The following is a 24,358-nucleotide window of genomic DNA, read 5'->3' as shown; positions in this document are numbered from 1 at the left end:
GTCCTTCTCAGTGTGTTTTAAGTTAAAATCACCTGAAATGATAAGAACAGAGGCCATCTGGATGAGCAAGTACCACTTCTAAAGGCTGCAGCTCTGAAGTGCTTTCTAGTTAAGAGATTTTGTTATGACTTCATGAGCATGTTCTTACATATTACCTGTTTTCTGTGTTAATACTTTCAAAATGAATAGATTTGCTATTCATAAAATCCTCACAATAAAAAATATGTAATTATTTCTATTTTTACGTTTAAATAATCCATTTAAGCTACATCATTCTTCATATAAGTTCTTATCCATTTCTTAGCAAATCTATTCCTTTTGAAAGAATTAATATTGAAAAAAAGGCAATTTACTATTGTAATTAAGACTACTCTTAGAGACCAATCACCTTCTCTGGGAATAACCCCCTAATGATCTGAGGCAGCATTAAGGGCCCTGCCTGTAACCCAGCCTGTGCCATTCTACCCTATTGAATACCTTGTTCCAGTCCACTGCCACTTGCCCAGCTAATGTCCTGAGGACCATAAATGCCAGGAAACATCCACCTGGTAAAATAAGTCTGGGAGATTCTGTAAACAGCACATCTTACTCTTAGCATTATCTATAATAATAAAAGCGTAATATACTAATTAGACTGGACATCCTTCCGAACGACCTTCTGGACGAAGCCGGGGCTGCGAGGGAAGCCCGGGTCTCGGGTGCCAAAGGGAAGCCGGTGCCAGCAGCAAGGGAAGGAAGGCCTACTCTTGCACGAATTTCATGCATCTGGCCTCTAGTATTAATATATTAAAATATTTAGTAGCCTTAAAGATGTTACAGAAATCTTTTTAATGTTCCCAATTGATTTCATCACCAAAAGCTTTCCTCTCTTTCTCTACACACATTCTTTAATATGCCAGAGACTTCGTGAAAACTGGGTTAAATTATTTTAAATGTGGTTCCAGAATGCAGGGCAATCAGGCTTTCATATAAGGTAATTACATAATTACTTGTCTGTGGCTGATACTAGTATTTAATGACTTCAAAAGTAGAAACTTATAAATGTTTTTTCTTTTCCAAGAACCACTGACACAAACAGCATATAGTAAAGTAGTATCATGAAACATCAATATATATGCCTTTAACATGTTACTTTTTTTTATAAAACTTATTTAATGTAAAAGAAAATCCCTTTAAGAGAGATTTAGTCTAGACAGGTGCCCAAATTCTACATGGTAATATGAGAAATACACAGATTGCAAAGCCAACTCAAAATGTGAAGTTAACGTATTTTTAAACACTCATTTTGTTGTTTCATCTTAATTAACACTTAGGTTTTTTTTAAATCTCTTTGTAAATATCCTATGGATGATGTAAGTTCAAGGATACAATAGAAGCATTGAGCTCAAAGTTTCATATGCAAAGTATCTTAAACAAGATGTGAGCTACATTAGATGAAGGATTTGCCTAACTCACATTTGTTTGCCCTGATTTTAGCAGATTTCTTGGACCACATAAGGCACCGAATGAATGTTAAAAGATTTCATTGCTTCCCAAATATTATTTTGCATTCAAAATATTTTATTTTAAACTTAGAATTCAGCTATTATTGTTCTTAAGGCATTTAATTATATATTAATCGTTTTTATATCACCTTCAGCCCCCATGTGCTTGAAGATACTTAACCTGTATTTATGGACTAAATTATTTAAACCATGACTACTTTGGGAAATTATCATCAGGCATGGGGTGTGCTAGAAGCCAGGCTGAATAAATGTCGACAGTTGTCCTGAATGATTTCGGGGGGGAAATAATCTCACAGCTGAGCATGTACAATAAGATAAGAGAATTTCAAAACTGGAGAAACTCTTAGGAGCTCTCAATAAGTTTTCATAGGAGAATTGTTATGACAAGGGTCAGAAAGTAGAGGGAGAGAGCAAGATGTCAGGCTCAAGAAGAGTAAAATGTCAAGTGGTCCTGGGGCATAGATCTTGAGGGGCACAATCTTACGAGAAAATAAGGTCAAGAGGCAAGTTGCTAACAGAAAGGGAAAGGCACGTTAAGCACAAAGTGTAAGAAAAGTAACATCAGGACTATAATCAAGAGATGAGTTCTCAAGGTGTTTCTCTCTGAATGCTTCTTGGAGATGCAATGGTCAACTTCAAGTTCATAAACACATCTAAACCTGGAAAACGCTGCAAAGTGGAAGGACAGTTTCTCTCCCAATTTATAGCATGTATGTATGGAGAAAACAGTGGGGGAGGAGGGCTGCATTCATTGTCATTTACTATGTTTTATAGAAAAACTTTGATTTTGAGCAGATGAGGAGAAAAGATGTGTGAATTTTTCATTGCAAATTCATGGAGCTAAATGTGATCAAGAAAGTTGGTCTTCTGTTATATTTCCATAGAAAATAGGAAAGCTGAATTTTGGTCAAACTGCTATTAAAAGTATAAGATTCAACTGAGCACTTGCTACATATAAATTAAGTATTAATGTATCTTTTATATTTGTCTCTTGCCAAATTATGTTTACTTTAGCAGCATATATCATTCCATTTGCATGTCTCACTTCCAGATCCTTTAAAAACTAATTTATTTTCCAAAATGGTATCAGATTTATTTTCCAAAGAACAGTCTATTTTAAAACCACTTTTCTGCCAAAAAAACATTGACTGGTATCTAGGGTCTTCCATGCCTTTCCCTACCCAATTTATCACAGGTTCTCTTTTATCCATTTCTGCACTTTATACTCAACTCAAAGAAAATAGCTAAGATTTCCCTTATTTATCTTAGTTTTCTCAATGCACACTTAACTCATTGTTGCCACTAATTATTTTATTATATCCAAGTCCCATTTACTCTTCAAATCCTACCTATGAAATATTCTGTGATTATGGAAGTAATGTTTTTATGACATCTACTAACGTGCATTCAGGTCTTACCAACTTTAAGGAAACCATGTCTTATTTTCTTAAATCTGAAATATCTATGAGGGCTTTATATTTGTATCTGCCTAGAACTCATCACAAAATCTTGCAAATATGTTAATTGTAAAATCGTGGCAAATAAATAAGTGCCTTATTATACAATATGATTTTTAATTTTGTATAACTCTTATAACCTGCTTAATTATTGTCCATTCTGCGAATAACAAAGAGCTATATATTCCAAAATACCTTAAATTATCAGTTAATGAATCTCATAAAACACTGCCAATACTTTGAGAGCCAGTCAAGATTTATACTGTATAAGATTATATCCCCAGAGTTTATTTTCTCAATCCACTTGAGTCCAACAATGTAAGTAATCAATAAATGAGAACTTGTGGAATGACAGCATGAGTAAATAAACTGTTTATCAAGTCTAATAATAAGCAACAACATTATCTCATAGTATCTGGTATAAATTATAACCAGAAACCTCAGAGTATAACTAAAATAACTGCCTAAATAATTTAAATATTTTAAAATTGATTTTCAAAATTTTATCTTGTGGAACAAGAGGAGCAGGGTGAAAATGGTGACTAATGGCCAGATTATAGATATTTTTAAAGAAAGGTCAACAAGATTTGTGAATGATTTGGTTGTGAATTGCTAGAAAATTAGAGGAGCCATGTAACAGGAAAGAGAGAAGGAAAATAACATTAAATTGGCAACCAAGAGCCAGGAGAGCATCATTTCCATCTGCAGGTATTGAAATCTGAATTGCAGGGGAGGAAATAGCATCATGGGAGAGGTCTACAAGGGATGGCTGTGTCCTTGAGGACAGCTGGGGTCAAAGATAGGAAAAGAAGATGAAGAAAGAAAAGACGTGATTGAGTTTCCTACAGACTATGTGGAGTGTTGGAAATGTAGGAATGTTTGTGAAGGACACAGAGCTTTATGGGGATGAATGTCTTCAGGGATAAGAGATTACCTGGGAGTCCAGTGCTTCTTGGAATGGAGGGAACATCGGGATATGTTAGAAGGATCCCTTAGGCAAACTACAGTGGTGATGTTAAAGTTGTGGGGTGGGGCAGGTAGAAAGTGGGCAGCATCATACCAGTAATTCATAGAGCTAGAAAGACTTCCTCTTGGCCATGCCAGTCATATTGAGATTGTGGTATTGAGTGCTCTGCCCCCAGGAAAAGCTGTCGGGCTCCTTGGGTGCTACGAAAGTCCTCCCAGGACAGGTTTTCCTCCTACTTTGTGGTAAACCAATTAGCTAAGTGTGACATCAATAGGGAAAAAAATAAGACTATTGTTTTTGGATTCTCAAGTAAAATAATATTTTTAAATATATAAGAGAAAAAGGGAACAGTACTTTAACCATGCAAATTTGATTAATTGTAACCAATTACAAGTGCATTCAGCATTTCGAGCCACAATAATTCACATTATGAATATTTAACACAACAACTACAAAGTTATCAAACACAATGCAGGATTTTTTGTCTTTGGTTTTATAAGCAAAGGAGGTCAAGGTTTAAATGAGCAGAATAAATTGATTTTAAGCTATAGCTCTTGTAATAAAAAGTGCAACCTAATTAAGTATAACAGCTACGGCTTTAGACAAATGTAAAGCATTCAGTAGAAATTTTGACAAAAATGTATTTGCCATAAATTGGATGTAGCTATGATGTGTAGACTTGGAAAGAAATGTAATGAGCTGTTAACAGACATTTTTTAACCAAGGAAATATGAATTGAATTTGGTCACATTTTCCATCTGTTACAATGAGTTACACAAGAGCTGATAAAGCAGATGAAGTACAGTTGTCTGAAAGAAAGTTAACATTAAATTATGTGCACTAGTGAGAAAAGCTACTCCAATTCCAGTGAACTGATTCAAAGATTATCTCTTTTCTTTTTGCATACTAAAGAGAAATGGCTAGAGCAGAAGGAAAAATGGGTTGCCCCAGGGTGAGCCAGGCAATTGCCATTGGCATGAGGACTGGATTGACTTGGAAAGCACAGAGTGGGACAAAAGAGAGCAGTAGGCATGAAGCATTTACACGTTCCCGGTTTTGACTACATTTAGTGCATTCACTTTCGTCAAAATCAAATGTGGTTAACCCAGGCTTTTCTTCAGATTTAATTTCAGTAATAAGCGTGTTCCAAATAAGCAGTTGGAGAAATCTTTCTAAGCCAATTTTAAGTGCAGCTGAGAATACAGCTTTGTTTTTAGAAAGGACATTTGTTAATATTTACTTAAGATCTCTGTAAGTTAATATAGTTTGATTTTTATTTTGAAATAATTTTTTATTTATGAAAGAACTATAAAAATAGTCTGGAGATTTTCTGTATTCTATTCATTCCCCTTCCCCTAATGTTGGCCACTTAGAAAACCAGGATCAAGCATGATTATGCTCTAGGAAATATATGCAAATAAAAAGTGGAGGAAACTAATCTGGAGCTCTTCCCTCCAGCCCCAGGGGCAACTGAAGACTGGCTCTTGGTTATATCTGCCTTGCAACAATAACATAAGGACCTTTTACCATTTCCAACAATTGTTCAATGACTATTCATGAATTAGCAAGCAGAGATGAATCAACACAAAAATAATTTGAAGAACTTTCTCACATAAAGCCAATAAATAATAAATGAATCATTGTACATAATAGACTCATAATTACCAGATAGACCCCAAACTGCTCTTTTTCTGATCTTATTGGATTAAACAGACTTTTGATACACAGCGAATGCATAGTTGTTAATTATATAGCATCCTAACTAATGATCACAGGCGTGATGGGATGAATAACAACCTCCCAAAGAGGTCTCCTATTTCCTGGAGTCTTTGCTGAGTATGTTAGCAAAGGGACTTTGCAGATATGATAAAGTTAAGTATCTTAAGATGTGAAGAATATATCCTGGATTCTCCTGATGGGCCCAATGTAAGCACAGGGGTCCTTATAAAGGGAGGCAGGAGGTTCAGGGTCAGAAGGAGGGATCAGAATACGCAATACCGCTGGCTTTGAATATGGAATTTGGGCTATGAGTTAAGGCCTCTTATATAAGCTAGAAGGAAATGAATTCTGCTCTAGAACCTGAACAAGGACAGAGCCCTACAGAATTCTGGACTATGAGCCCTTGGAGACAGGCAATCAATAAGTACTTTTAAATGCTTGAATAATTTAACCACTCTAGTCTTTATTATAAATGCAAAATACACATTTGAAATGGCCAAAGTGGTAAATCTGTGTTCAACTCTGAGAACTGCAATGCACTAAATTGAATTGTTAAAACTCAGAGAGGCAAACTTAATTTTAACAGTAGGATATAAGAATTTAACTCCATAAAGAAAAAAGAGTCCAAGATACCCAAAAGCTAAAGTCAATTCAAAGAGGATTATTTTTCATTAAGAATTTCTGAGCTATTGAATTGCAACTTCAGAGAGAAGAGAGTGGGCATTTATGATACTAAAAGCAATCACAATGAAGAATGAAGTATATCACTAACATTCATCTCTGCTTTTTAACTACACTTTTAATCTTTAGAAATTTTGCAATAAATGAATTTCTTATTGGTTCTTTATAATATAAATAATATAAAAAAGACAAAGTTCAGAAGTAGCTTTCGGCTTTGCTATAAAGGTTTGCTGAGCTCAGAGTTAGGTATTGACTCAATAATGCTAAGGTTATTTGACCATCATTTCAAGACATGATGAAATTGATAAAATCACTTATTAATGCAATCATAATTAAAAAGGCACACATTTAAACTACTCTAATAATCTATACTAATAAAAGAGAAATATGCAAATTGAGCATCACTTCACAACAACCATCAGCCAATAAGGCATGAGTATGCAAATTAACCCAACAAAGATGGCGGCAGCCCCGCCCCCCAGCCGCTCTGGGCCTCTGGGCAGCACACATGCAGGCACGGAGGAGCGGCCAGGCGGGACGTTTGCTATGAGGGGGAGGGCGGGGGGCGGAGGGAGCTACAAGAGCAGCGCTCCAGCTGGAGCAAAGATTGAAGGCTCCAGATGGAGCAAAGACGGAAAGCAGCAGCCAGAGCGAAGGCCGGGGTCCCGGGTGCTGGAGGAGAACTAGTGCCGGCAGCCAGGGGAAGGAAGGCCTATTGCATGAATGTTCATGCAACAGGCCTCTAGTATCATATAAGACTGCATTCTAGCAAATGTCTTCAGGCAAAATAGAGCTTAAGTGAACTGAATGATGACTATTAGCTTAAGGCCTAATTGATTATAGAGATTATATAAGGAAAATGTTATTTTCTAAAAACTGATTTTTTTCACTGTGATTTTTGTTTATTTGAATGATGCAATTGTGTGTATTTTAAATATGAATTATTATTGTTTTACTTTTTTTAGTTTGGGTTCTGTCTGTCACTTAAGGCTGCTATAACAAGCATACTATGGACTGGGTGACTATTAAGCAATAAACATTTTTTGCTCCCACTTCTGGAGGCTGGGAAGACCAAGATCAAGGTGAAGGCAGATCAGGTGCCTGGTGATAATCTGCTTCCTAGTTTGCAAATGACTGTCTTCTCATTGTATCCTCACATGGTAGAAAGCAGAGGGACAACAAGCAGGTTCTCATCTCTCTTTCTTTTTTTTAGTGTTTTTCTTTTTAAGTATATTTTTATTGATTTCAGAGAGGAAGGGCGAGGGATAGATAGAAACATCAATGATGAGAATCATTGATGTGCTGCCTCCTGCACACCCCCTACTGGGGATCGAGCCTGCAACCCGGGATGTGCCCCTGACCAGAATCTAACCCTAGACCCTTCAGTCCACAGGCCAATGCTCTATCCACTGAGCCAAACTGAATAGGGCCTCATCTATCTTCTTAAAAAGGCATTAATCTTGTCCCTAGGGGCTCCACCTCCATGACCTAATTACGGCCCAAAGGCCCTATCTCCTAATACCAGCACACTGGGGGTTAGGATATCAACATATAAATTTTGAAGTCTATAGCAGGTTCCATCCTGTAAACAGACACTGAGCGAAGATGTGGTAACAGGTTGTTTATTAGGGAGGCAATACTAGAGGCCAGAATGGAGAAGTGCAGACAGTGAGTCAGTAAAAGCAGAAAAAGCCAATAAAGTAGACATTAGTGAGTGGCCACGAGTATGGCTGTGCCAATTATGAAGCCACTGTCTCTCAGCTCCAAATCCACCCTTGCACACTACACCTGGACTCAGCAACCCAAATTTCTGTTTGCCAGCTTGTTCACTGTTAGGCTCTGCAGAAGGCACTGTCAAAGGGAGATGACAGGCCTGGAGAAAGGAAGGCACTTCTTCCTTTGTCTTTGCTTCAGGTGGCATCGGATCTGCCTCCTGTTCCTACAGGCCTCCTCTTTATAGGCTATGGTTTCACCAGGAAGCAGTTCCTTTTGGGAAGAACTATTAACTATCTTTTCTCTGCAACTTGTGGAGTCAGCCCCGTTAACCTAGACACCAGCACCAGAATGTGTCCTTGAAAATCCTGACAACTTTCCACTTCCTGTTCAGCAGCTCCGATCAGCTGATTTACAATGTTCTTCAAACTTTCAAGGCCATCAGAGTTCCCATGGACCACACTCTGACAAAGAGCAGAGAAACTGAAATATCCTTGCTGTCCTCCTGTAAAAGCACCTAATTATTTATTCCACTTTCTGAAGGGATTTGAAAAGGATACATTTGCCATGATAACTTGCTGATCTGATTTAGAAAAGACAGATCTGGCACCAAGGTGGCAATCTGAGCAGCCTCTTGGTTAAGATTACAGCTGTCCACAGTTTTATGTCAAAATCCATTTGTTAACGGTGGTGGTCACAAAATAGATATGACAGGGACTTTGAGGCTGTTGCTATCTGCAGTTCCATTGGTATGAATAAGGGCTATGCTTATCATCATGTCCAGGGTGGGGAGGACAGCTGCTGGCTAGGTTTTTCTCCTGGTACAGCTCTTACTCTACAGGAAAGGATATTAATGTAAGAGCAATGCCAACTGCTAAGTATATTCATCTCAATTACACACTTTAGGTCTAGAGCAGCGATACCAGAGGACCCACAGTGACACAGACTGGAGCCAGGACTCTGGTCACACACAAGCTCCGTCTGCCTCCACTCTCTGAGCATTGGGAACCCTTCCATCTGCATTAACTGCTCTCACAAAGCCTGGCATTCCTTTTCTCTCAGTGTACAGTCAAACTGAGCAATGGGCACAGATAAATTGGAGTAAGATTGGGAAGAGTGCTTATTGTTTATACTTTAATGGCATGTCAGTCTTATTTTTTTCAGACGAACCATCCAATCTGCAATCAATGAGCCACCGACTTGGGACTGGTTCAGTCTAGAAACTGGGCAAGGAATCACAAGTTTCTTCTGTTTAGTGGCACTTAATTTTTCTGGTCCTACAGGGTAAGGCAGACCCTATTTGGTTGCTCAGATACATGATCTCTAGGAACACCAAGCAAGGTCTATTAGACATCGTCATAAACCTCTGTAGGCCATGTTCTTGGCCACTCCAATTTTGCTGATCATGACAGTAATTATGTCAACTCTGCCCCTGACAGGTAAGTGCCACCCCCTGAAGTCTGCTCATTTACAGTTCTATCAATCTCACTGACCTTAAGGAGTCAAATTCTCCATTAGGATCTGCTACAGCGAAGCCACCATTGAGTTTCTCAAAGGAACAGGGATCACTTTCTATTCTTCCTTACTTACCATTCCCATATTGCCATAAGAGGATTTGTTTGTCATGTCCTTCCTGGGATGGTAAGTCACCAGTCATAGGAAAGGACATAGGAGAGCAACAGATTCTTCCAGCCTTGTGATGTACTCTGCCCAGTTCCTTGGTCTGATACCCTCACTTTCCATCCTGAGATCTGTAACCAAGCTAATGCCCATACATATGAGTCAAATCATGCCCATCTATCAGTAAGCAACCATTTCCTTTCATATCAGGGACTGTGTTTCTTAGATGAGACGATGCATAAACCTGATCTGAAAAGTGGTGACACCCAATCATGACTCTTTAGGTAAACAATTGTTATTACCTTGTGAGACACGCTTGTTAGCCTCCAGGCAATGGGGACCCTCTTAGTGTAGCAATGGGGAGGGGACTCTGGCGTTCCCAGAGTTTTCCCAGGTTCTCAGATTCTTTCACCCATCTGTCTCAAGATCCTCCTCATTTCATTTCAGAGCTCCAACTGCAGTGCAGAGATTTTTTGACACTGCACATTTATTTGCCTTGAAGTTCTTTCAAAATCATAATTAAATCCTCTCCTTAATCTTCATCACTGTTTGCTTTTCATCTGCAAGAGTTCAATGTCTCCATAAACACTTCCCAGAAAACCTTCAGCTTTCAGAGTGTGCCTTGCATTGATAGTTATTGGCATTAGCCTTATGTTCATGTTTTTCAAAGCTTCTAAGGCAGTTAATGGAAGAGCCAACTCCACAATCTTAACTACTATTGTCTCCACACCATTCAAGTGCTAGAGCTATCACACAGCCAAAGCTTCCCCCTCTCCTGTACCTATTCTCAACTCAGCACAGGGAAAAGTTACAGGAATTGTGAGGCAACCACCAGAGCTCACATCACCTTTGCTTCCACCAGGAAATTATCTCCATTGGTCTAGCAGCCTCTGAGTGACCCAGGTCAAAAGCCCATCCCGAGGCCCTGCTTTCTTGGACCACTTCCATTGTTACTCTCATTTGGAGTTCCATCCAAAAGCAGAGCTTGAAACAAGGATTTAGTTTCAAGCATACTACCTGGGAGGTACTTTCCGGGGCTGGAGGAGAAATGGGGAGAGGGAGACAGGGTGGGGGAAAGACAATAAAGCATGCATTATTGACCTGGCCACTGCTGTGGGGAATGGTACCCATTCCGGTAGGAGATGCTATGAGGATCCGTGAGGGATAATGTGCCTCAGCATTTTTCCTCTGATAGGATAAAAGCAATTTATTCTTTACCCTCCATCCCATTTAATTGATCTTTGTGTCTGGGACTTAATTTTCCAAGAGTTTCAGGCTGCCTCTTTGTGCTGTTTGGAGAGCTCTCCTTGGCTTTAGGGCAGGGAGGGGGGAAGAAAGAAAGAAAAAGGAACGGGGCTGCAGAAGCTTGTTTGCAGTTAGGCACAGGCATTAGACACCACTGGTATCAGATGAGCAGAAGAGGGATATGAAATGGGGCACAAAATTAATAGGTTGTAAAAACATTGCATGATGAAAACAATGTTTCAGTTTAGTGGACTAGTATATACTTTTCACAATATGACTTCAGAATTAAAGGATCATCTGTTGTTTGACTCAATTATTTGACTATCCCATCATCTTGGGGAAAAAATAATGAAATATACTATAGTGGTTCTGATATACTAAGGATAACTGTCTGGTTATTACTGTGTGATTCAACTGTCATATGTTATCCTAGACTGCAAGTTTAACTAGCATGCAGAGTCACACTCAGTTTCTACAAAGTGCACTTTTAACTTATACAAAGAAACCTGATGACGTTAGTAGTTACCATTATAAATTAACATAATTCAAAGATTTTATTTTCATGTGTATTATATTATGTAAAAAACAAAAGCACTTTTTCCATGAAGCTAAGGTTTTTTTAATAAGGCATATATTCCTGAACAAATTATTGGTGCCTGATTTTTTTTTCATAGAAATGTCACAAGTAAAATTATATGTATTGTAAAGTAATGAACCTGCAAAGTACAATGTAGACGCAGAGAAGAAAAAGTGAGGAAAGCATCAAGAGGAGGATTAAGACATTTGCCTATAGTAAAGAGCCTTAGAAATTGCTCTAATATTTGAAACCATTTTTGACTCCCAAGAAAATTGAGTGTGGTGCTATGAAAGAAAAATACAATCGGGAAGAGCACAGAAGGAAATGGATAAATCTTTTAGAAAAAAAGCAGATAGGCAATATTTGGAGAGACTTTTGTCTGAAGTCCACAGGAGAAAGAATGTGAGAACTGGAGATTAAGAGATATTCACAGAGCAAAATACCAAGGGAAACGAGATTGACAGCCCACTATTGATGGATTTCAAATCCTAGAAGAAAAAGAAGCAATGGGTCAAAATGCATCGAAAAGAACAAAATAGAAATGCCATATAGACTGTACTACACAACAAATGGGAAATAAAACCAACCTAGGCATCTCATAATGAACAAAATAAGGAATTTATGTTCTAAGTATGATTACAAATATATCACTTTTGGAGAAGTCTTCAGATATATTCACAAAATAAATAAAATGCAGTTGCTCTGAATATTAGTATAAGGAAAGTATTTACTCAATGACATTAGAAGAAACTACCTGATCAAAAGACAGATCAAAAACTGACATAAACAGAGTCAGGACCTAAACACCAAAGAACCTAAAAACTAAAAAACAAATGAGTCCAGAGAGAGATGTGCTTTTCTAGGATGAAAAGTTCTGATATTATAAAAATAAAAATTCTCCTTGAATGAATCCATAATTAAGTGCACTACAGTATAACTATTATTTTCAAAGGATACCTATAAAGCTTACACCTCAAAATGTATTAAAATGGCTGAGAAAAGTCTTGAAAACAAATGAGCAATAAGATAAGACTTGCTCTGCTATAAAAATAATTTTTAAAAATTTGTAGGTTAAGTGGACACACTCAGATTAATGAAGAATCCAAAAACAGGCTCAAGTCCATATAAAATTATATTACGTAATGAAGACATTTTCAATGTAATGAAGAAAATAGAATCACAAAAGGATGTGATTGAAGTAATAAAAAAAATTGGTACAAGAATTCAAATGCATTTGGTTTGGTTATGATGTTTGGGAAATGCCCATTTTTGCTCCTGGGCCTATAAAAAAAATGTTCTCCCTTTTTACCAGATTAGGCACTAAATTTCTTAAAGTCTATAAATCTCATTGTAAGTAAGGCAATGCAACATTGCTAAAGTAAAATATTTTGACATTAATTTGAAATGCGAGGTTGAATTTAAGAGTGTGATTGATTTTTATGACAAATTTAAATAATTGCCAGCTATGGTTTTCTTCAGTGTCCAGTTGCTAAATGCCTGGATGCTATCGATATCTTAATATCTACATTCAACCCAATTTTTTAAATCCCTCTTAATGTCTTATGTGGGTAGACAGTCATATGCAGTTTGTAGTGAGCAAGCTGAAACATTTAGTTTCCACTTGATAAAGGCCCACATGGAAAGAAGTAAAAAGAGTCCACTCTTAGTCCTACAACTGGAAGCAACAAACTAGGCTTTAAACAGGAAAAAGTATCTACTATCCCAGTAGACTGTGTGGTTAGCCTACCATGAACTATAACTCAAGGAAAGGCTACAGGGATTTCAGATCACAGCTCAGAGGTGTAAAGAACTTGGAAGTTGTCAGTCCCATAAGTATAACAAAAAGAACCTGGACAAGCTGAAAATCAATGACTTTTCTTGGACCCACCAGAGAATTGAGTTTGCAGGACAAACTACCATTAGGAATCTGGAAAGACAGTAGAAATCAGAAAGACAGAGATGAAATATATATAACTGCAATGGAAGCCCACTGGAGTAATAAATTGGTAATGATATTTAAGTGTAATTTTAATTAATTGATTGAGGTCAACTGTGAACTAGCATGAGAGTGAGAAACTCCCGCCACCACAGCCACAGGGGGGAACTCAACACATTTATAGCTTTCCCTCTGGGAACTGCAATGGGTTTTTACAGTGAAGATCCCCAAAAGATGTCATCTTGACCATGGCAGGTAGAAGAAAAGAATAATTATTCTGAAACACCCTGGAGAGTTCTCCATAGAAGATGCCTCCTCCAGTGTCGAGAAACCAAGATGGCGGCATAGATAAACACCTAAACTGCTGCCTCGCACAACAATTTCAAAACTACTACTAAAAGACAAAACGGACATCATCCAGAATCACAGGAAGGCTGGCTGAGTGGAAATTCTACAATGAGAAGGAAAGAGAAAAGCACAATGAGACTCAGAGGAACTGCAGAAGGCAGAGGTACCGAGGTGCATGCGCATGGAGAGGGAGGGCAACTGAGTACGCGGCTGTCTTTCTCAAGCGGGATTGAGACAAAAGCTCCCGAATGCACTGAACTCCAGTTCCGGGCGAGACTCTGGGGACCCAGACTCATTCGGGGAGAAACTGGACTGTCTGGTAGCAGGTGGAACTCGAGGGCAGCTTTCTCTCAGAGGTGCTTGCAGCAATTACCACGGGACATGGAGACCCAGGGACCTATTAGGGCAGGGCTGACGGGAAAAAATGCTGTCTGCTCTGCCTTGAGACTCCGCCCCATCCAAGCTGAGCACAGAGGCTTTTGCAAGTCTTGTCTCATAAGGGTGTCTCCAGCGCACAGAAGTTCTCCTAGCGTAGACACAGCTGATTCTCACAGCCAATTGGCCTGGAGGTCAATTCCTCCCAGTGATACCAACAACAATCAAGGCTTAACTACAACAAGACTGTGCACACAGCCCACAAAGGGGTGCACCAAGAGTGTCCACCTCAGGTAACTGGGGAGGCTGAGCCCCTGGGCCCTATAGGACACCTAGCACATAAAGCCACTCTATCAACTTAGGGAAGCAGCCAAAATGCGGAGACAAAGAAACAGATCACAAATGAAAGAAATGGAGGAAAGCAAACAACTGGATATAAAGTTCAAAACCATGGTTATAAGGTTTTACAAGAATTTTCTAGAAAAGGCCAATAAATTTAGCAAGACCCTCAAGCATATGAAAAAGGACTAACTAGAAATTAAGCATACACTGACTGAAATAAAAAATATTATACAAAGATCTAACAGCAGACAAGAGGATCGCAAGAATCAAGTCAAAGATTTAAAATACAAAGAAGCAAAAAATACTCAACCTGAAAAGCAAAAAGACAAAAGAATCCAAAAGTATGAAGATAGTGTAAGGAGCCTCTGGGACAACTTCAAGCGTACCAACATCAGAATTATGGGGGTGCCAGAAGAAGAGAGGGAGCAAGATACTGAAAACCTATTTGAAGAAATAATGACTGAAAACTTCCCCGACCTGGTGAAAGAAATACTTACAAGTCCAAGAAGCACAGAGAACCCCAAACAAAAGGAATCCAAAGAGGACCACACCAAGACACATCATAATTAAAATGCCAAGAGCAAAAGACAAAGAGAGAATCTTAAAAGCAGCAAGAGAAAAACAGTTAGTTACCTACAAGGGAGCACCCATACGATTGTCAGCTGATTTCTCAACAGAAACTATGCAGGCCAGAAGGGAGTGGCAAGAAATATTCAAAGTGATGAATAGCAAGAACCTACAACCAAGATTACTCTACCCAGCAAAACTATCATTCAGAATTGAAGGTCAGATAAAGAGCTTCACAGATAAGAAAAAGCTGAAGGAGTTCATCACCACCAAACCAGTATTATATGAAATGCTGAAAGGTATTCTTTAAGAAGAGGAAGAAGAAAAAAGTAAAGATAAAAATTATGAACAACATATACATATCTATCAACAAGTGAACCTAAAAATCAAGTGAATTAAAAACCTGAGGAACAGAATAATCTGGTGAATATAATAGAATCAGGGGCATAGAAAGGGAGTGCACTGATAATTCTCAGGGGAAAAGGGGTATGTGGGGTTCAGAAGAGACTGGACAAAAATCATACACCTATGGATGAGGACGGTGGGGGGGAGGTAAGGGCAGAAGGTGGGGTGGGAACCTTGTGGAGGGAAACTATGGGGGGAAAAAGGAGAAACAATTGTAATAATCTGAATAAAGATTTATTAAAAAAAAAAGAGAGAGAGAGCTTCACAGAGAAGAAAAAGCTAAAAGAGTTCATCACCACCAAACCAGTATTATATGAAATGCTGAAAGGTATTCTTTAAGAAGAGGAAGAAGAAAAAGGTAAAGATAAAAATTATGAAGAACAAATACATATCTATCAACAAGTGAATCTAAAAATCAAGTGAATAAAAAAATCTGATGAACAGAATAAACTGGTGAATATAATAGAATCAGGGGCATAGAAAGGGAGTCGACTGACAATTCTTGGGAGGAAAGGGGTGCAGAGGGTGCAGGAAGAGATTGGACAAAAGCGTACACCTATGGATGAGGACAGTGGGGGGGGGGGTTAGGAGCAGAGGGTGGGGTGGGAACCGGGTGTAGGGGAGCTATGGGGGGAAAAAAGAGGAACAATTGTAATAATCTGAACAATAAAGATTTATTAAATAAAAAAAAAAGATGCCTCCTCCAAAGGAGAAAGATTTTCCAGAGACTTATTCCAGAGCTGAGGGGAAGGGCATTTATCTTATTCCAGCTCCTTCTAACATTCTTGACTTACATGGGGGTAAGAGGAGAGCTACACAGGAAAAATCAGTTGTGAAGGGCACAGACCAGAGACACAGGTCCACCAAGTAACTCTCTCCTGATACCTTGTTCATCCTGGAGGCCTGACACAAGGGACTCTGTCTGAGGAGTATGACCTAGGACAGCCAAAGGGCAGGGGTAAAAACAAGGACAGTAGACATGAGACAGCTCTGGCACCAAAGCTACAGCTATCTCTAAATGAAAGACAATTCCTAGCCAGACCAACACAAATCCTCACCCCAGAGGCCTATTTACCTCAGCCCAGAGCAACATCAACAACAAGAACAAAATTACAAGACACACCAAAAGCTAGCAAAAACATAGTGTGAAGAGACAAAGCAAGTATAAAAACCACACTCTGAAGTGGCTAAGAGGTTGAAAATACCAGATAGTGGGCAGGAGCGGGATGGAGGGAGTCAATGGGAGGAAAAGGGAGGCATCTGTAATACTTTCAACAATAAAGATAAACAAAAAAAATAAAATAAGTATATAAAACAAAATAACTATGAACAAAAGTTAAGGGTGCAATGAAAAAACAGACCAGCTGCAAGAACAATCAGGTAAGCTAAGCAGAGAAATGGAAATTCTAAGAACAAAAAAAAAAATATTAGTAATTTGAATCTAGAAATACATAAGAAGGATAATACATTTGAATGTCTAAAATCTAGTCCTAGCTTGTTTGGCTCAGTGGATAGAGCATTAACCTGCTCTGAAGGGTCCCAGGTTCTATTCCAGTCAAGGGCATGTGCCTAGGTTGTGGGGCTGATCCCCAGTGTGGGTCATGCAGGAGGCAACCGATCAATGAGTCTCTCTCATAATTGATGTTTCTTTCTCTCTCTTTTCCCTTCTTCTCTGAAATCAATAAAAATAAAATAATTAAGTAAAATCTAATATTCTGATAATCCCAAGTGCTGGCAGCAGACTTGGATTATCCACTCATCTGGGATGTACTTTTATGTATGGTGTCAATTAGGGGTCAAGATACGTTTGGAAAATAGATCCATCATCAATTATTGAAATTATCATACTTTCCCTAATGTACTATAGTGTTACCTTTGTCATAATTCACATAATGGAAGAAGTGTCTTTTCAGATTCTCTCTTCCTTTCTATTGATCACTTAATCTCTCTTGTGCCAAACCTGCTTAATAGATATTAATATTGATAGGGCCTAAGAAGATAGCATAAATGTTCTAGCTTTTTTCTTCACAGTCATGGCTACTTTTAGACATGAGATTTTTCCCTAAGTATTTTGGATTTTTTTTTTTTTTTGTAGCCCTCCTCCCACAAAGAACTTGGGATTTTAATTGAGATTATTTTGAACCTAATGGGTAATTTGTGGAGAATTTGCATCTTTAAAATCATCTTCCAATCTCTGGATATATTTTTCCTTCCATGCAGTTAGGTCTTTACTTTCCTTCACTAATGATTTGTAATTTGTCAATGTTCAGGTTTTGGTCATCTTTTGTTATATTTATGCCTGTTTCATGTCTACAAATTCTATTTTAAGTGCAATATTGTTATATTTTGTATTTTATTTCTTTGCTGCTGACATAAATAAAATATGATTAAATTGTGTACGTTGACCCATATTCAAAAAGACCAGTAAATTTATTAATTTTTCTAGAAGTTCATCCAGAGACACTTTTGAATTTTCCATGTAGACATGGCATAAGTGAGTAATGGAAGTTTTGTTTCTTTTCCAATTTTTATTATCCCTTTCATTTCCTGCCAATTGTACTTGCCAGAGCCTCTGGTACAATAATCAGCCTCTGGTGAGAGTGAGCATCCTTGTTCTATTCTACCACTATCAAATCAAAGTAAAATAAATGTTTACAAATGAAAGAATTTCATTTTGAAATGTGCTGAAAATAGAGACAAAATCTTTTAAAAGAAAAAGCAAAAAAAGTGGTACAGTTTAAATATTCATAACTGGTTTTTTAACTTATAAGTTATTTACTTAAAACAATCTTGTATGCATATAAAAATAATTATAGCTGATATAAAATTAAGTTTATTAATAAAACACTAGATTGATATGTATCACATTTCAGACAATACAACGTCAAGAAATAAGTAATGCCAAGGAATAAAACATATCCGTCCTTGCTCAAGTTGTCTACTTTCAATTTATTGACTTTACCAGTTGGTTTCTAACTATCAACAAGCACAATAATGCTTAGTTATAGCACAAATAGCAGTATGTCATTTATATCCAATACAATAGAGACATTGTGAAGAATAAATCCCAGAGCTTTGCAGGAATGGAAAATAAAAAAAAATAAAAAAAGCTCAATGAATAATTCCACTCTACTTAACTGAGAAAATGATTCAACATCTACAAACAGAAAAAATATATATGTCAATCTCTCCACATAACACAATTCTCCAAATTATTTCACTTGTGAAGAATAAACTTAGCAATCAAAGCACAATATATAGAAGAAAAATTGCATTGTTTAGAAAGTATATTAGCTACTCTGACTTCCAGAAAAGTAAAACAAAGATGATACACTGAAAAGCAATTCAGATATAATTTGCTACTGGCTTCAGCTTTTACACTTCATCTCTACATAGTCTAATTCAGAATTTCATGCCTCTCCCCTTCCCCCGCCACACATATGCACGAAGCATTGGCTTAGTCTTTAAAAGCACTTTATATGTTCTCTGAAACATTTTGTATGCCACACTACAAAGGTGTCAAAACACTAGTATAAAGATATTCTCCTAATTTATTCCACTATTATTAAATTGAAATTTGCTGAAGAGTTGCAGACAGGGAAAAAATAGAAATGGATTCCTCACAAAAATGGAATCTGACCACTTGATACTAAATTGTCAGATATGTCAAAGAGTTCACTCAATATAAAATCATAAAGTGTGTTATATACTGTATGTATTCTGATGCAGTGAGCGAGACCGGTTCCCTCTTCTGTCTACGGGGTCGTAGGTCGAACTCAGCCTCGAAAGAGCCTGCCTCATGGTAGATAACTCTGGGCACCAGCTGTACGAGGACACAGTAATCTTTGGCAGTGTTGAACACCGATGAGGAAACACATGGGGTCAGCCCTGTACAGCAGGCCCACCATCCGCCTACGGGGGGGGGACCAGATAGTAGTTGGTAGTTGTTTGGGGGCTTCCTATGGTCCGATTGCACAGATGCTTACGGTTTGTAGGAACTGTACCTAAGCAAGTGCCATGCCCAGAGACTTCTGTAAGGGTAAGTTTACTGTTCGACCCCCAGCTACAGGAGTCATGGGAGGTGGTATTGTTAAAGGTCCCTGAGAAAGCAATCCCCTCGTAATAGGGAGGGCTTGACACTAGACATAACCAGCAAGACTCAGTCAGGTTAGGGTTGGAAGCATTGAGAGCGCTGAAAGCTCCCTGTATCAGATTAAGGAATCTCTGCCCTGTGCTCGGTATCTCGGGTGTATTTACTAGGCCGGGGACCGAGGCAGCAGGAGGCCCCGGTGGGCGGCGGCTGCAGCCCGCAGTCCGGGGACTGGGGAGGCCAGTAACTGGGTTGAGCCGAGCTGTATTATCGGGCCTATTTGTTGTGACTCGGGGAACGGGCGGTCTGATATGGGCGGTTGGTGATCGTCGTTCAGATAGTACTAGGTTAGGCCCTACCTGGACGGCGGTCGGGGTTTCAACCTTAAGCTTGATAGAGAAGGTAAATCCATTGTCATAACCTGACATATAGAAACGTACTCCCCAAGTTCTCCCTCTAATCCATTCCTGCGATTTCCTTCCTTTCTCCGTGAAGGAGATGTTTAGAGGATTGCACCACCCTTGATTGTTACAGTTGGTGGCCGTAAGATTTTTCTGTACCTTTATCAGATCCCACGAGGAGGTGGGATGCCAATAAGTATTTCCAGTAGTTTCACAGCCCCATTCTGCACAATAATAATGGTCTATTTCTCCACACCTCCTTGCCTCGTTCCTTGACCTCCCATCCCGGGGGCAGACATAGAAAGGAGTCTGGCCCTGACCGGTTTGGCTCAGTGGATAGAGCGTCGGCCTGCGAACTGGGGGGTCCCAGGTTCGATTCCGGTCAAGGGCATGTACCTTGGTTGCGGGCACATCCCCAGTAGGAGGTGTGCAGGAGGCAGCTGATCGATGTTTCTCTCTCATCGATGTTTCTGACTCTCTATCCCTCTCCCTTCCTCTCTGTAAAAAATCAATAAAATATATTTAAAAAAAAAAAAAGAAAAAAAAAAAAAAGAAAGGAGTCTGGCTTAAAGTGTCATGGGAGCGTGGGTAGCTGCAGCCTGGGTCATACCCCTCGACAAGGCGGTATTCTGCTCCCCCAAAAGGCCTGTCTGAGGGTACCCAAGGGTTGCGGGCCTCCTCGGAGGTCACGGTGGGGATATCCCAATTGTCTAATCCAGCTACTAAGGCGCAAATGTCTGGGGTTAGGGGCGGCCACCAGGCCCAAAGGGGGTTCTCCTTGGTGGTGCTCCATATTACATCTCCAGTCTGGGAAAGGACCTGCCATGTTAGTCGTTGGGGGGCATGAGGGTTAGGACTACTTATCGGGGGGAGGTGCGCCAACAGGAGCAGGAACACGGTGAATGCGGAGCTTGAGGGGGTTGTCCATTTTCTCCACTTTCCACGCTGGGTCTGGTGGTGGCGCGGGCTTGACATGTGAAGCGTGGATCCAGGCGGCGATGCCATCGACCTTCACTGCAGTCGGTGTTGTGAGCAGCACTATGTATGGTCCTTTCCACCTCGGTTCCAAGTTGGCCGCACGGTGGCGCCGAATGTACACCGAGTCTCCGACCTGGAACTGATGAGGTACTTGCAGGTCTCCTGGCTTGTAGGCCTCGGCCAACCGAATCCACACTTCCCTCTGCACAGTCTCAAGGGCTTTTAATCTGGTGTACAGATATTGAGAGGAGTAAGATTCTGGGGAAGGGAGGTGTTGGATGGTAATGAGTGGGGGGTGAGTCCCATAAAGAATTTCAAAAGGAGTTAGCTTGAGGGAGCCAGGGGTATTGCGTACCCGAAACAAAGCAAAGGGAAGGAGGACTGTCCAGTCTGTTATGCCAGTCTCTAAGGATAATTTAGTCATGACCTCTTTTAAAGTTCTATTCATTCTCTCTACCTGTCCTGAGCTTTGGGGCCTATAAGCACAATGTAATTTCCAATCAAGCCCCAGGATTTTGGCCAGTCCCTGACTTACCTGGGCAACAAACGCAGGGCCGTTGTCTGACCCGATTACCTTGGGCACCCCGAATCTCGGGAAGATGTCTTCTAGTATTTTCTTGGCCACCACCTGAGCAGTCTCCCTCTTGGTAGGGAAGGCTTCAACCCATCCTGAAAATGTATCTATGAATACCAATAAGTATCTGTATCCATACCTGGCTGGCTTTACCTCAGTGAAGTCTACCTCCCAGTAACTCCCAGGGCGGTCTCCTCGGAGCCGCTTGCCCTGAGATAGCTTGCTGGGCTGGGCGTTCACCATCTGGCAAGGCTTGCATTCTTTTACAGTTGTATCTGCGAGCTCCCCTAGTTTCATGATATAATACGGTGAAGACTGGACTATAGTTTTTAAATGTTTTGGGCCCAGATGAGTTATCTTATGAAGGTGTCTAAGAAAAATGATAGCCTGCTTTTCAGGGAGGATTCTTTTTCCTTCTGTAGTTTCCCGGATCCCCTCTGGAGTCTCCAGGCGAAATCCTAATCTGTCCATTCTCTCAAGGTCTGATTCTGAATATTCAAAGTTCCTGATAGAGGGAGATACCGCATCCTCAGGGTGAGACCCCGGTTTTTCCCCAGACAAAGATAGGATGTTGAGTCCCTGAGCCGCCCGCTTGGCTTCTCTGTCAGCCCTTTGGTTCCCTCTGGCAACCCTGGACCCTCTTTTCTGATGTCCAGGACAGTGAATAATGGCCACTTTTTTAGGAAGGTGAACGGCCTCTAACAGGCTTAGAATTTCTTCTTTATTTTTGATTTCCTTCCCTGCCGAGGTTAGTAGCCCCCGCCTCCGGTAGATGGCCCCATGGACATGGGCAGTAGCAAAGGCATACCTGCTATCAGTGTAGATGTTAATCTTCTTCCCTTCTGCCAATCGCAGAGCCTGAGTCAGAGCTAGTAACTCTGCCTTCTGAGCCGACGTCCCTTCGGGTAGGCTGCTTGCCCAGATAATTTGCTCATCATCCACTACCGCCGCCCCGGCCACCCTTTTACCTTCTATTATGTAGCTGCTTCCATCAGTGAACCAGGTCAGCTGAGCGTCTGGCAAGGGCTTGTCTCGGAGGTCCCTTCGGGTCCCCGTTTCTTCTGCCAGTATCTCTTGACAGGTATGCAGCACACTCTCCTGGGTGGACGTGTCAGGTAGTAGGGTAGCTGGGTTGAGGATGGCAGGCGGCCCGAACTGGATCCTGTCTTCATTCAGTAGGAGACTCTGGTAGTGTGTCATGCAGGCGTTGGACAGCCACCGATCAGGGGGCTGTCTGATGATGCTCTCCAAGGAGTGGGGGGCAATGACCGTTAGCTTCTGTCCCATAGTTAATTTGTCAGCATCTTTCACTAATACTGCCAGTGCCGCCACGGACCTCAGACAGGCAGGCCAACCACTAGCAACGGTATCTAGCTTCTTGGAGAGGTAGGCTACCGGCCTCTTCCATGGCCCTAGAGGCTGGGTCAGCACCCCTCGGGCTACTCCCCTTCTCTCGTCCACAAATAGGACGAAGGGCTTTGCTACATCCGGCAATGCCAGGGCCGGGGCTGACAGTAATGCCTTCTTGATGTCATCAAAGGCTTGCTGTTGGCCGTTACCCCACTCAAACGGGGCACCCTCTCTAGTCAGAGGATAGAGGGGAGCTGCCAGGGTAGCGAACCCGGGGATCCACAAGCGGCAAAACCCCGCAGTCCCTAAAAATTCTCGCACCTGGCGGGGTGAGCGAGGAACAGGTATCTGAGTCACAGTTTGTTTTCTGGCCTCCGTTAGCCATCTCTGCCCCCCTTTGAGAGCGTACCCCAGGTACGTTACCTCCTTTTGGCAGATCTGGGCCTTCTTGGCGGAGGCCCGATATCCTAAGTGGGCGAGTTCTTCTAGCAGTAGTCCCGTGCCTCGTTGGCACTCTTCCTCAGTGGCCCCGGCCAGTAGTAAGTCATCTACATACTGCAGAAGTGTTACCTGGGGATGGCTGGCACGGAAGTGGGCTAAATCTTGGTGAAGAGCTTCATCGAAGAGGGTCGGAGAATTCTTGAACCCCTGGGGTAACCGGGTCCAAGTCAGTTGTCCTGTAGTCCCAGAGTCAGGGTCCCTCCACTCGAATGCAAAGATGTTCTGGCTGGAAGGGTGTAGTCGTAGGCAGAAGAAAGCATCCTTTAAATCCAAGACAGTATACCAAATATGATCCGGGGGGAGAGAGCTCAACAAGCTGTAAGGGTTAGGTACAGTGGGGTGGATGTCCTGTACCCGCTTGTTCACTTCCCTTAAGTCCTGTACTGGGCGATAGTCTCCTGTGCCAGGCTTCTTAACAGGTAACAGAGGAGTGTTCCATGGCGACTAACACTTCACTAGGATGCTCTGCTGAAGGAGGCGCTGGATATGGGGCCTAATTCCTTCCCGGGCCTCCTTAGTCATGGGGTATTGGCGTACAGCCACAGGAGTTGAAGTGGCCTTCAGCTCTATGACTACGGGCGGCCTTTCTGCAGCTAGTCCTGTTCCAGCTGTCTCGGCCCACGCTCCCGGATACCTGTTCAACCAGTCATTTATGTGACTTTTCTCTGCTCCCTGTTCCTCAAAAAGTCTGTGTTCATCATCTAGGCGTATGGTCAGGGTGGTAGTCATTCTCTTGCTTTGGGTCACCTCCGGGCCATCAGGGGTGAAGGTAATCTGGGCTCCCATTTTGGTTAGGAGATCTCTCCCAAGTAGGGGCGCAGGGCACTCGGGGATGACTAGAAACGAGTGGGTTACCCGTCCCGTCCCTAAGTCTACCATTCTTCGGGTAGTCCATGAGTACTGTTGGTGCCCTGTGGCTCCTATGACCCACGATTTCTTGTGGGAGACGGGTCCAGACGGTTCGAGTAGGACCGAGTGTTGAGCCCCAGTGTCTACTAGGAACTCAA

This window comes from Plecotus auritus, assembly GCF_963455305.1.
Source record: "Plecotus auritus genome assembly, chromosome: 8".
Classification (NCBI taxonomy): Eukaryota; Metazoa; Chordata; class Mammalia; order Chiroptera; family Vespertilionidae; genus Plecotus; species Plecotus auritus.
This window is presented reverse-complemented; position numbering follows the sequence as displayed.